The sequence below is a fragment of the Aedes albopictus genome, chromosome 2, assembly GCF_035046485.1.
Source record: "Aedes albopictus strain Foshan chromosome 2, AalbF5, whole genome shotgun sequence".
Lineage (NCBI taxonomy): Eukaryota > Metazoa > Arthropoda > Insecta > Diptera > Culicidae > Aedes > Aedes albopictus.
The window spans coordinates 225,707,001-225,721,593 of NC_085137.1; the positions used below are offsets into that span (position 1 = coordinate 225,707,001).

At 41.5% G+C, this 14,593-nt stretch overlaps 1 protein-coding gene across 4 annotated transcripts in view; it reads left to right on the forward strand.

Annotated features, from left to right (window-relative positions):
- LOC109401394 (protein madd-4) overlaps nt 1–14,593 on the forward strand; it is a 902,383-nt gene that overhangs the window by 630,055 nt on the left and 257,735 nt on the right. The window lies entirely within an intron of this gene.

Below are 14,593 nucleotides of genomic sequence, written 5' to 3' on the forward strand. Positions count from 1 at the left end.
TCAAACGTTGTAAATTTAAAACGTTGAAATCTATTTATCTGTGACATAAAATTGCACGAAGTGTGGTTCACATGTGAACCTGTCGCACCGGTATACTACCAAAATAATTCACGGTGGAAAGCGTTTATTCAAAACTGAACACTTTCAGAATAATGCAGAGACATGTTACATTGGGGGATTTTTATTTACTACCGTACGGGTTTGGGTCGAGGGTCTCAGATTTTCATGAAACTTTTTCCACAGGCAGGGCTCATGGATATATGAATAAAAAAATTGGGAAAAAAATATGGTCGCCTATTTTCCCGGAAATTCCACCTGAGTGGAAATGTTTGGTTTAACCCTGACACTACTACTACGAGGCAAAGTAGAAATAAGGTTTTTTTTAGAAGATGTAAGCAAATTTTCACAGGAATCCAAAAAACTATGAACTGTGAAAAAGTTTTCCACAAAATTTTTCACGGTTGAGAAAATTTATAAAGAAAGGCCGAAAAAACTATCCCCGAACTCGTGGAGATTTTTCAAAAAAATTTTTTTGAGAAGGTTATTTTACAAGCTTTAATAGCTGAAATTTTAGGAATTAGGAATTTAAGGAACTTTTTCTGTGTTTTTGAGTCATGGCCAATATTGTTTAAAAATGTCCAAATGTGCCATATCAGCCCTTTTTTAAAATCATAACTCAAGAACGAAGCTTCGTAGATACAAAGTTTTTTTTATGAAAATGAAAGCAAACTTCCTCAGGAATCCAAAACAAAACATGAAATGGAAAAAAAATCAGAAAATTTTCCACCGTTGAGAAAATTCATGAAGCAAAAAAAAAATCAGAAAAGCCGAAAAAACTATGGCCGAACGCAGAAAATTTTCAAAAAAAATATTTTTGAGATGGTTATTTCATAAGCTTTGATCGCTGATATTTTTTAAATGCACTTTTTTTCGTTCCTGAGTTATGGCCAATTTTGTAAAAAATACCATATAATCTAGCATATAATATAACATTTTCCACAAAATTGTTCATAACTAAGGAAAGAAAAAAAAAAGTACATTCCAAAAATTTGAGCCATCAAAGCTTATAAAATCACCTTCTCAAAAATATGTTTTCCGAAAATTTCCCGCGAATTCGGGCATAGTTTTTCCGGCTTTTCTTTATGAATTTTATCAACAATGGAAAATTTCGCAGAAAAATTTTTCCACTTCAGAGACGAACTAGCCAAGAGCTGAAAGTATCTTTAATAAAGACAAATCAATCATTTTTTCCACTTCATATTTTTTTTTATTTCTGAGAAATTTGGTTTCATTTTCTAAAAAAAAAACTTTGTTTCTACGATTCTACGTTCTTGAGTTATGATTTTTCAAATAAAAGGCTTATGTGGCACATTTGGACAATCTTCAACATAAATCAAAAACAAAAAACATGCATTTCATAAATTTCAGTGATTAAAGCTTGTAAAATAACCTTCTCGGAAATATTTTTTTGAAAATTTTCCACGAGTTTAGGCATAGTTTTTCCGGCTTTTCTTACGAATTTTCTCAGCTGTGGAAAATGTTGTCGAAAACTTTTTCCAGTTCATATTATTTTTTGAATTTCTGTGAAACTTTACATTTTCTAAAAAAAACTTTGCTTCTACGATGCTTCGTTCTTGAGTTTTGATTTTTCAAACTAAGTTGTGTCAGGGAAAAACAAAAATTTTCCACCTGAGTTTTCCGGGAAAATTGGCGATCCTGATTGTTTTTCAATTTTTTTTTTTGTTCATATTTCCATGAGCCCTGCCTGTGGGAAAAGTTTCATGAAAACCTGAGATCCTTCGGCCCAATTTGTACGATAATAAAAATAAATACCCATTTCCGTAGGTTTGGCTATCTTGTTCCGACATATAAATAACAGTAATAAATAAATAAATAACAAAAGTTCAATAAACAAATAAAAAAATGCATAAATAAATCAAAAGTTTCCATAAATAATTGATTTTTGAGCAATTAAAAACGTCAAAAATGCAATGAATAAGTCAATTGTTGCAATAAAAAAAAGCCATTTTTCCCACCAAAAACCTTCGAATAAATAAATCCTATTTTTACATAATAAATTAGAAAATTCACAATAAAAAAATATCGAAAAAGCAATAAAAAATTTAAAAAATGCAATAAAAAATGACGAAATTACCCATGAAAAACAAATGCAGGAAAGTATGAGACGGTGAAATGCTGAATCGCACTTATATGACTAAACGACTGAAAAGCTTGCGTAACTATGATTGCAATTTACCGAGCAATTACTAGCTGTCCGAACTCGCTATCGCTCGTCGGACCTAAAAAAGGGATAACATCTATGTTTGCATTATACCGGGCACGTTTATTGCTCGTTATTTCACATTTATTGATAATTTATTTTTTTTGTTTATTGTTTTATCTATTGCTTTATTTATTTATTTATTGATAATTTATTTTTTTTTGTTTATTTTTGAATTATTTATTGCTTTTTCGATATTTTTTTATTGTGAATTTTCTAATTTATTATGGAAAAATCGAATTTATTTATGGAAAATTCGTAGTTTTTTGGTGGGAAAATTGGCTTTTTTTATTGCAACAGTTGAATTATTCATTGCATTTTTGACGTTTTTAATTGCTCAAAAATCAATTATTTATGGAAACTTTTGATTTATTTATGCATTTTTTTATTTGTATATCGAAATTTTGTTATTTATTACTGCTTACACCCCTGTTTCTTCACCGGGACTTTCGGAATTATTTATGAAAAATGATCACTTTCTTATGACTCGTTTATATTTTAGCCAAGAGTTAACTGATTTTTCCTTGATGATTCTATCAACAGAAAAAACAGAAATAACAAGAAACCCTAATGTAACCAGTTTTAATTCAAGCTAGTGAGTTCATTATTGCTATGATATCCTGGATTTGCAGAAAGGTTGCATATATGAAGTATTTGTTTGACAAAGTACTTCGTTTTAAAATGTTTTCGTTAATTTCCAGTGCATATTGGCTATACTAATGGCCGGATTACAGCACTCCGGAAGAAATTTCGCGGTACCGAAAGTATCGGTACCAAGGTTCAGTCAGTACCGGTATTTAAAGGATTGAGCTATCTCCTGGATTTTTTTCATGTGTAAAACTTCTACCATTTTTTCGAAAAACCACGTTTTTATAAGATTTCATTCAAAAATGGTTTCCTCAGAACTGAAAAACATTTTCCACCTGGAAAAAAAATCAGGAGATACCTTGATCCTTCCTCTAACTGTGTACGAAACACGAATTTTAAAATATTGCTTCGTTATTAAATAAAAAATCAAAAAACCAAAAAGTGAGGAAATGCTTCCAGTTTCGCCTTAAAACTTTCCTGCGAAGACCGCAAAACGATAGGATGCTTGTAAAAAAGTTATTTAGTTATTACCGAATTCAATATTCAAGCAATAGCTAATAATAAAGCCACATCACCAATTCGATTAGAAAGAGCAGTCAATATACCTGCATTATAAGACTTAATATTTTGAAAATAAATAACTAAACACTAAAAATAAATAACTAAAACTGTCATCTCCGTGAGATCGAGTCCATTCCCTTTTATAATTCCTTCCTCGCCCAAGCTAATCCCCCACACCCACCTGCAGATCTCCTTTGCCTTAAAAAAAATCCTGCAAGCTCGTCTCAGTTTGCCTCCACCGGTCCTGCTCCTGATGTTGTTTGGCCCGAGGGCCTCGCTAGCTCGGTTGCCATATTAGCGCATATGACAAAGTAAATTTAAACCTCTTTCGCAATATTTTGTTTCTTTTTTGGCTTCCATACAGTACAAATGCAATAAAAGCTCTCAGTTATTAACTATGAAAATGATCATCGAACGAGCTTTCAGATAAGAAACAGGTTCGGTCCCAGAACCTTAAGATAAAGAAGACCAAACGACTGAATAAAAACTAACGGATTTTCCTAAAAGTTACACGAAAAATAAATTTTTTCATGAAAAAAATAAAAAAGAATAAAAATATTTTAACAATAATCATAAAATCTCAAAAAGTTTTCATTCTAAAAAAACGGTTTACCAAATAGGCTTCCAGGAAAAATAAAAGAGTGTGGGGATGTTCACAACATCGAGAATTAAAAAGAGCCATCTTCCAAAACATCTTCTTTTTGCCTTTCTCGTACACTAAGTGTACGGCTATATGTTCACTCCAAAAATGACTTTTTCATAGAAGGCCCGGAGGGTCGAGTCACATATACCAATCGACTCAGCTCGACGAATTGAGGTGATGTCTGTGTGTGTGTGTATGTGTGTATGTGTGTATGTGTGTGCGTGTGTGTGTATGTGTGTATGTGTGTGTACAAAAAACTCACATCACTTTTTGGTAGTAAAGCTCAACCGATTTTAATGACCGATGGTTCATTCGAGGCGGCATACAGTCCCATTGTTTCCTATTGAAAATGGTTCAGATCGGTCCAGCCGTTCCGGAGTTATGGTCATTTAGGTGTTCCGGACCGGTACCCCTGGGAGGGGCCAGACATGAAAATGCAACAAACCCATGCATACGACATATCAAACCACGGAATTTCGATCATCTGAGGAACGGTAAGCAGGAAAATAGTCTCGGATCATACCAAGACCGATAGTGTTCCGGAACCGGTTCCGGCTGTCCCGCCGGAAGTGGCCAAATATAAAAGTGAACCAAACCCATGCATGCGACACACCAAACAGCGGCATTTTCGATAACCTGATGAACGGTAAGCAGGAAAACAGTATAAGACCATATCTGAACCGGTGGTGTTCCGGAACCGGTTCTGGGTGTCCCGCCGGAAGTGGCCAAATATAAAATTGAACATAACTCATTCATGCGACACATCAAACAGCGGCATTTTCGGAAACCTGATGAATGGTTAGCAGGAAAATAGTATCAGACCATATCTGAACCGGTAGTGTTCTGGAACCGGTTCTGGATGTCCCGCCGGAAGTGGCCAAATATAAAATTGAACATAACTCATTCATGCGACACATCAAACAGCGGCATTTTCGATAATCTGATGAACGGTAAGCAGGAAAATAATCTCAGACCATAATAGAACCGATAGTGTTCCTGAACCGATTCTGGGTGTCCCGCCGGAAGTTGCCCAATATAAAAGAGAACCAAACCCATGTATGCGACACATCAAACAGCGGCATTTTCGGTAACCTGATGAACGGTTAGCAGGAAAACAGTATCAAACCATATCTGAACCGGTAGTGTTCCGGAATTGGTTCCGGGGGGTCCCGATGGGTGAATCTAAACTTTTTAAGGAGTGATAGAGGATCATAAATGGTGAAAAAAATGTGTACGCATATGGTCAAATCTCAACCGTTACGTAGTAATTGAACTTTACATGGTTTTGACTTTGCTTGCCTTGAACTGGCTATTACTTAAAAATGTTCAAACTTATCGCAGCTTTTAAACCCTTTTTTACATAATTTTCTATCACAAAAGATCTTTCAATCTATTGGGTTAGTTAAATAACTAAGTTTTCTAAAGCAAATAAGCTCGAAAGTATTGCGTTGCTCTTCTCGTACACCGAATTGTAATGAAAGTCTATATGTTCACTCAAAAAACAATTTTCCATAGAAGGCTCGGAGGGTCAAGCCACATATACCAATCAACTCAGTTCGACGAATTGAGATGATGTCTGTATGTGTGTATTAGAGTGGGTCAACGTTGTATGGAGAAAATTTAAATTTGATCGCATCAACGGAACAAAGCTTTTGCAATCTGTATTAGCGTCCAAAAACCTGTGCAAAATTTGGAAGCGATTGGTTGCGTCCCCGTATTCCGCATTGAGATTGAAATTTGTATGAAATTTAGTATGGGAAAACGTACTTTTTTGCATTTTATTCATAACTAGCTGTCCCTGCAAACTTTGTCTTGCCAAGTTGTTGACAACTGTTAAGGTCATTTTAGCCACGCACTCTAGATTGGTTTCATTTTGATCGTGTTGAATTTCTCCCCGGTTCATAGACAATCATTACTTTCACAATTTTCCTATTTTTAGTTGGTTTTCATAACTTTTTCTACATATAAACACAGCCACCAAGAATACGAATCATACCATGCAAGAGTCATCCTGATTGGTTCTGCCGTTCTTGAGTTTTGTTGCCTCAAAGGGACTTCAAACTCATTTATATATATCGGCACGAACATTTCAAAAGGGCGTAACTGCATTTACAACCAATGCCTTCTCACAAAGCTGTGGAGCGTATCCCATCCCTCTCGAGCAATCCACTAGCACAAATAGAAAGATAAAATCCTCCTCTTTCGATTAATGGATGTGAATTGCGTGAGATGAATGAAATACGACCCACAGCTCTGTGAGAAGGCATTGGTTGCAAAAGCAGTTACGCCCTTTTGAAATGTTGGTGCCGATATATAGATTTGAATTCTTCTGTCTAACACCATGTAACTAATGACGTTAAAGTATAGTCTAGGATATGCCGAAGACCGCAAAGTGATCCGACGCTTGTAAAAAAAGTTATTCCCTTGGTAACTTAGGCTAGAAGGAGCTTTAGGACTTGAAACCATGCAATATGGATATATATGAAATGGGGAAGAAATCTGGACTTCAAAAATGACAAACATAGTATCCAAGATGGTGGTCTAAAATCCAAGATGGCAGCTTAAAACTCAAAATGACTTCTGTTTAATGGAGTTTTGGGCTCTAAAACCGTTCAATATGAGCATGTTTGGTATGGGGAAGACAACCGGAGTTCAAAAATACTACCAGAAGAAGGCGTCTCAACATTCAAAATGGCGGCTGTTAAATGAAGTTTTGAGCTTTAAAACCATTCAATATGGGTGTTAGCGTGGTTCAAAAAATCGTTTTTGCTCCACACCGCTTATTCGATTCCTAACCAGATTATATGCCTTCTCACAAAATTTGAGCTCATTTGGTTGAAAATTGAGACTGCACAAGCTCGTCAAAGTTTGGATGGGAATTACTATGGGAAAACAATGTTTTTCATTCAATCAACCGTAGCATTTCCCCAAGTACTCTAGTTGGGTTAGACGACCCTTGGTAATCCTAGGCACCTCTATCAGCTACAACTTTGCCGAAGACCGCATTCAAATCGGACGCCTCATAAATTAGTTATTGATTTTTATCCAGAATCGAAATCTTCACTCATGTTGGTTAAACTATTCGGTGGGCATCACTGCATTCTGCAGTGGAACATAGTAGCCATGATTTCAGTGTGCTATCTTTGGCGCCATATGCAGCAATGTTGCCTGCTGGGAAGCTGGAGGATCATAGCTAAAGTTTGCCCAGTTGGATACAAATCGATAACTAATTAATGAGGCGTCCGATTTGAATGCGGTCTTCGGCAAAGTTGTAGCTGATAGAGTAGCCTAGTATTACCAAGGGTCGACTAATTCAATATGGCACTTGTGGAAATGCTACGGTCGATTGAATGAAAAACATCGTTTTCCCATAGTAATTCCCATACAAACTTTGACGTGCTTGTGCAGTCTCAATTTTCAACCAAATGAGCTCACATTTTGTGAGAAGGCATATAATCTGGTTAGAAATCGAATAAGCGGTGTGGAGCAAAAACGATTTTTTGAACCACGCTAATGGGTGTATCTGGTATGGGGAAGAAGTCTGGAGTCCAAAAATAGCGACCAGAATTTCCAAGCTGCCGGACTTACCTAAACGGCGGCTCAAAATTTAAGATTGCGGCTCAAAAATCAAAAACCAGATAAACGATATGATATCTGATGTCATGAAATGGATTTCTGTTAAACGTATGCAAGTTCGATATTCATCAACATGTCACTTGAGTTGTGTTAAAATGTGTTTTCAAAGGGACAAGAAAGGCGCCATCACCGCTAGGTGGATTAATTAGGGTTTTTCTTTATGGCTCTACGTAACCTCTGGAACTTGGCATGCCTTTCTTCAAGTTAGTGTTTTTATAGCACTTCTACAGTTATTAATTGAAGAGCTTTCTTTGCCTAGCATTGCATGAGTTATTGTGAGGCTAGCACAATGAATAGTGTATCAAGGAGGCCCAAGGAGTCGAGAAAAATGTCCCGATCGGAACGGGAATCGAACCCGCCGTCTCCGGATTGGCGGTCCATAGCCTTAACCACTAGGTTAACTGGAGACCCCGTGCTTAAATCGATTTTTGACGATGAAAATTATATTTAGATCAAAATAAAAAAATGGGTAATAGAGGCTTAACTTCCCCTAGTAATTATATGAATCGAGTCCATTTGTGTGCATTCGTTTAACCGTTGTTGTCGTCCCATACAGTAGTGGACGAGACCATCACACGACATTTCACCAAATTTCACACCCAGTTTTGCAGTTCAACCGGACAGAAATCTATTTTCGGGATGCGTCTGACATGGCGTGGCGTGGCGTGGCGTGGCTTGGACCATCAAAAGTTGGAGGAGGAGAGGAAGTTATGGTGTCAAAAATATTCCTACGGCAGACACAACTGAACGTAGATTCTCTGTCCGCATATTAGAGGAAGCCTGTGCTCTCCTCATACATACATAGCATCTGTATTGACGTAATTGATGTAGAGAACTTATGCAACGTACGGTTAATTTCTTATTTGTTGGGGTCTTAGCCATTTCCAAAGTATGTAAAGTAAATGTTGCTATTGCTCCACAGCTCGATTTGAAAAAAAAGAAAACTGTAACAGTGGCCTAACATTTAGTAAATAAGGTGAAGGACACTGCTTCCGAAATAAGCAGGAGAAATATCACATATATTTTGGATGCGACCTTGTTGAGATCAAGTTCCTAGTATTAATGTAAAGTTCAAGAAAATGCCAGTGATTTTTTTTTGTCGTCGTGGAGATGAGTTTTAGGATCGGATGTGACAACGTTGTTAGTGATCGATACACTGATCACTAGCTAACGTATAGTAACAGGTGCCGGGAAAACATCAGAGAAGCATGGCTGGTTTACATCCTCACTCAAGGACAGAAATCTTTAAAAACTGTTACCCAACGCATTTTATTTTGTTTATCGGAGAACTTTTGCAAGTGATCAAATGCGCCATGTTTCATTGCTTCATCTGAATTGTGCCTATGAAGCTTGTATGAATTTTCAAAATTTGATTCCAATTTTTTTATAGAATGAGAAAAAATGTATGATCAGCAACCCAAGAGGTGGCTCCTCGGGTTATGAGGGCATCAACCCACTATAAACTCATTCAGTCTCTTCCTTATCTTCGTGGTATGCTCGTTAGAGATGACTTTGAGAATGGGGGGGGGATCGTACATGAGTTCTCTCTATTGGTGAGTGTTCCATCAGCTACCGCCTGAAGTTGTTCCCTGAAAGCTTGGGTCCTGGCTAGTACTGTAGACTACCCGTTGTACTCAAGTTCCAGGATCGGAAGAGGGGCAACTCAACTCAAGGTGTGATATCTGATCTTCTACCTGCATACTCGACCTTTGCTCTACGACGCGTGGGCATTCAAAGGGCACATGCTCCACGGTCTCGTCGCAGTCTACGCATTCCGGACATGCGCGGTAGCCTGCATGTCCGAATCTGTGCAGATACCACCTAAAGCACCCGTGGCCTGACAGAAATTGTGTCAAGGGAAAGTTCACCTCTCCATGGTGACAGCTTGTCCATTTAGACAAGCTCGGTATGAGCCTGTGTGCCCATCTACCCTTGCTGGATGAATCTCATTACCTCTACCACTTCAACATAGACGATGTTCTGACGATCCGTCTCGTGCTTCCTGTGCCGCGTCGCTCGAAGCACTCTTCGTCCTCTGCCACCACTAGCCATCATGCCCGCTAGCACGCATACCGCGTCCCTTGAAACTGTGCGGCCGTTTTGGTTCTAACCCTAATAGCGTTCACCGTTTATCGACCCTTCCGGAAGCTGAACTGGTTATCCGAGAGGCCAGAGCCATCGGGTTTCTCGGTATAAATCATCAGCCTCGACAGAATGATCCGTTCCAACAGTTTTCCGGCGGTGTCCAGAAGGCAGGTGAATTCCCTGGTTTGGGCAGTAGAACCAAGCTTTGCCTTTTCCAACTTACCGGAAATTCGCCAATGTCTAGGCACATCTGCATAGCCATGTCAGGGCTAGCCTCGATGGCCGTCGTCATGGCTGCTGTCGGGATACCGTCCGGACCCAAAGCCTTGTTCAACTTAAGCGACCTCGTTTTTGAAATGAGTTCATCGTTCGTCACTGGGGCGGCGACTTTGCTATGGCCGGTTTGGCCATAGGGGAAGAGGGCCCATGGTCTTGTATCGTGGTGCAGGAACAATGATTCCAAGATCTTCTGCAACATCTTGGGGTAGCGATCTGGTGATACTGATGCGCCCTTCGTTTTGGCCATGACTACTCTGTAGCCATTACCCCAAGGGGTCGTGTTGGCTGCCTGGCATAGATTTTCAAAGCACGCCCACATATGCGCCTTAATCTCTTTGTTCATTGCCAGTTTAGTTGCCCTGTAAGTACACAGTTAAAAAATGTTACATCATATCACCTGTAACAAAAGGACCCCGTCATATCGCGCACATTTTTACATCAGTTTTTAAGTTTACAGCTTGCTCTCAGTATGGAGCTTGTGTTCAACATTCCATACAAGAAATTGTTTAATGTAAAATTCAGTGAGATGGAATAGAAATGTTTATGTCAAATTTGTTTACGTCGGGTGTAACTTTCAGAAATTTTTGCTGTGTAGGCCTTACTTCGTTCCATTCTACCATACGGAGTGAGCTCTTTGTATCCTCCTTCTAGCTCTTGGGCAGGATGCGCGGAGTTCTGCGATTTCTGGACACCACCAGTACACCGGTTTGCGTCTATTTCTGGGTAAGGATCCCTTGGCATTACTGCGTCACATGCACGGCTTAGGGTTCCGAATAGATCATCGCTGAATAGATCGTCTATATTACCCTCCAAGGAAATCGCTTAAATACAAATGCAGGCTTATCGAAGCGCGAGGTTAGCCATCCCCGATAACGGTCGATGAGCTTCGGCTGTGGCCGTCTTACTCCGTATTCCACCCTGTATCGAAACGCCAGATGGTCACTGTGCGTGTATCAATCTTCGATCCTCCAGTCCGAGCTAGGGTTTAGACCCGCGCTTCAGAAGGTCACATCAATGACGGACTCTGCACCGTTCCTACTGTAGGTTTTTCTGCCGCCTGCGTTCGCGATGTCCACGTTCAGCCATAGCTTCGAGTAGAGCCCAGCCTCTCACGTTAGTCAAGCGGCCACCCCACTCAATCGCCCAGGTGTTGAGGTCTCCACCGATGACCACGGGACTCGATCCCATTAGTGCGATTGATAGCGAATCCAACATAGATGAGAACTGGTCTCTCGGTCACCTGGGGGGAGCATAACAATTGCAGTAGTATACCCCGTTGATCTTCGCTATTGCGAAGCCCTCGTGCGACGTGGAAATTATTTCCTGGACCGGAAAACGACTACAGATCGCTGCAAGCTTGGCCTTACCTGCTACCCAGTTCCCATTATCAGGAGGGATGACCTATGTGGTTCAGGTTTAGTTGCGTGACTTGCATTATCGTCGGTTGGTTCAACCTCCTCACGTGCCTGGACATTTAGGCCTGCCCCGCCCGTCGTGTGACCCTAGTTCGCCGTGCAAATAAGACATTTTGGTGCCGAGTTGCTCTCCCTGGCGATGTGGCCTTCCACTCCGCACTTCCTGCAGAGTTTGCTCCTGTCGGGACCATTACACGCCCACGACTTGTGTCCTTGCTCGAAGTACTTGAAACACGCCTCTGGCGGCGCGTATACGCTGAGCGGACACACTGACCAGCCTACTTTGATCCTGACGACTGCAGTCGCATTGTTCACCTCCCCTACGGAGCTTGATCGTGGCGATCTGGGTGCCTGCCGGACTCATTCGCAGGCGCTTCGATGCACTTGATGCATCTACCTCACACTGCTGCTTAAGTGCGGCTGCGAGATTTGGAGCCTAGTTGCTCGCGCTGACCGTCCTGGTTGCTTGCATGAGCCTCTGCCGGACGCTTCTTTTGCCGCGTCTCCTCGGCAGATTACGACCATGCAGCTCAAGCCGTAGGCCGGTTTGACCTCTCCGCTACGCCTCCGGCGAGCTGAATGGTTTCGCCATTCAGAAGAAGCTGTCGGTTTGTGTGGACCGCTTCTTCCTGCTCGCATCAGCCGCACTCCACTCTTCGACCAGGAGGTCATACTCATTCTTGGTCAGAGCCAGCGATTTGCGGAGCTTCAGTCGGCCCTGTTTCAGGTCATTGCTGATGGTAGTCCGCTCGCTCGTGTAGCTGAGCAGCTCGTCCAGCTTTTCGGCAACTACCAACATCTTTAGTAGACCGCTCCTGTTGCGGTTCAGTGTTCGAGTGAGGTCCGCGTCGGTCATCTGCACTTCCTCGGCCGGTGCCACGCCGCCTCGTGCTCCTCATGTGAAACCTTCTGCTGCCTTTTGTTCGCTGGTGGGTTTGCCATTGCCTCTGCCTCTCCACATTGTTGTTGTTCATGAATTTGGTAGTCATTTCTGTTGGGTTCCCTTAGAGCCGCTACCCCTCACTGCAAATGAAGTAGTCGCCACTGATCCTGTTGGTTATCTGTGCAAGCAGGGAAGCCACTCGATGGTTGGTCTAGGCCCTTATGGGGGACTGGGCTCAGAGCCAAATCAGCGTTAATCAGGAGTGTTCATCTAAACCCACTTCTACCCAGTCAGTTGCCCAAGCTGGACACAGGTCAGGAACGTACTTTAAGGCCACGCCACGGTTTTATGGTACGGAAGTCAGCGCCGACATTAGCCCATCCGCCGGCCGTTTCAAGTCAGTGTCACCTGACCTTACTAAGAGGATAGAACGCCGTCACTACCAGCTCACTTGTGTATACTAGTTACCCAAGCGTGTACCATCTCAGTTACCTATTACAGAGCATAACCGACCAGTAAACCATAATCAGGAACTTACTGGTGTACTTCCTGATGAGCCCGAAGCACTCCTAGCTGGGTTGTAACACTTTGGAAGCGGTGCCATGTCGCTTGTACAGAGTTGCTTCCGGATGTGTGGAATTTCTGAAGAGTTCCAGCAGAACTCACTGCTGGGCTTTCGCCACGCCTACGCTTACTCCGCTTGAGCAATCCGTATGCCCCGATACTCGGTCACCTCCCGGTGCCAAAGGTGGCAGGTCTACACTGTTGTGAGGATATGGATTGCTTAGAAAAGAATCCTAGGCTCCCACCTGACTCGCAGAAGCGGGGAGGGGTGGGGGTGTGTTCGTCAAATCCCTGGACTCCTGTCCCTGCTGCCCTAAGAGAGCTTCATTTGCCAATGACCATTTTGCATGTGTATATCGAGAGGCAGGCACGAAGATACTTCATACACAAAGAGTTAAGGAAATTTCCCTAACGAAAAGTTCCTGGACCTGCCAGTCTGCCACCCTCAGCATGGTCATACTGAATACCCACGCCTTCACAGATGTGGCTATAGGGGCCCTTGCATCCTTGAGTTATAGATACTTTTTACCCATTGTGATATCAGTGTAACCTAGTCATGTAGCTCGAGCTGTATAATTGTGGAAGCGTATATATTTACTTCCTCAGTACTTAGCTTTGCAGATACGTATAAACCAGAAACATGATCTTCTTTGCGTTGTAGCTCTACTTAATTAACCTTTTCGAATCATGGATTTCATTCTCGCCTTAAATCCACGCAATCGACTGTGCTGCTGCTCCGCCATCGTAATCAAGCAACACGTCGAGTCTTCAGTTTTCTCCATAAAAATTTGCCCTTGGAAACATACAGACACAGATCGGCAGCACTTCGCAAGTAAATCCGTCAATCAACCGCGACTTACCGACCTAGTAACAGCCCGAGATAAATCACCCGGCGTGGGAATGACGTTAAATGCTCATCCGGGCATTCATCAGGAGCGCGTCCGTCTATGGCCGCCGTATCAATTTCGAGAAACGGTTGTAAATTGGGTCATTATAATGCTTACACCGCCGGCCGGCCGACCGCCCCCGGGTGATCTGCGGATAGATATCATCCAGCGCATCGCATCGGCGTGGCGCGGCGACTCCAGAGTAGTGCTCTGGATGCGAACGCAACATTTATACGTCGGTGTGTGGATATCTCGGCGAGAAGTTCAAACTTATGCATTCATTCATCTATTCTGAGGCCGTCACTGACTGTGTGGTTCCAGATCGTGCGGTCATTCATAGAGTGATTGCATAATGGCGGGAAGTTGATGATTAAACTGGTTCACTTTGCGATTAGGCGGCAGCGTTACCGGCGATGACGAACTGTATGAACTTGAAATGGATGGAATCGATGAACTGATTTTCGGTTCATGTTGAGTTGACGCTTACCGGATCTGCCCTAGTGCGAATCACGAAGATTCTGATTTAATGTTTCTAGGAAGAAACCTAACTTATGTGCTCTAGGTCACCGAGGTAGGCAAAAAGGTGGCCTTGGAAAATCTGTGATTATTTTTAAACAAATCTTGATAAATTTAAAAAAGTATACATTTTGATCAGGAAACTGCAGACCGTATCAAATTTTAGAAACTGACTGAAAACGAAATAAATCGCACAATTATACAAATTAATCATTGTATTCATGCCTAGTATAACAATAGTATTTTAAACAATTT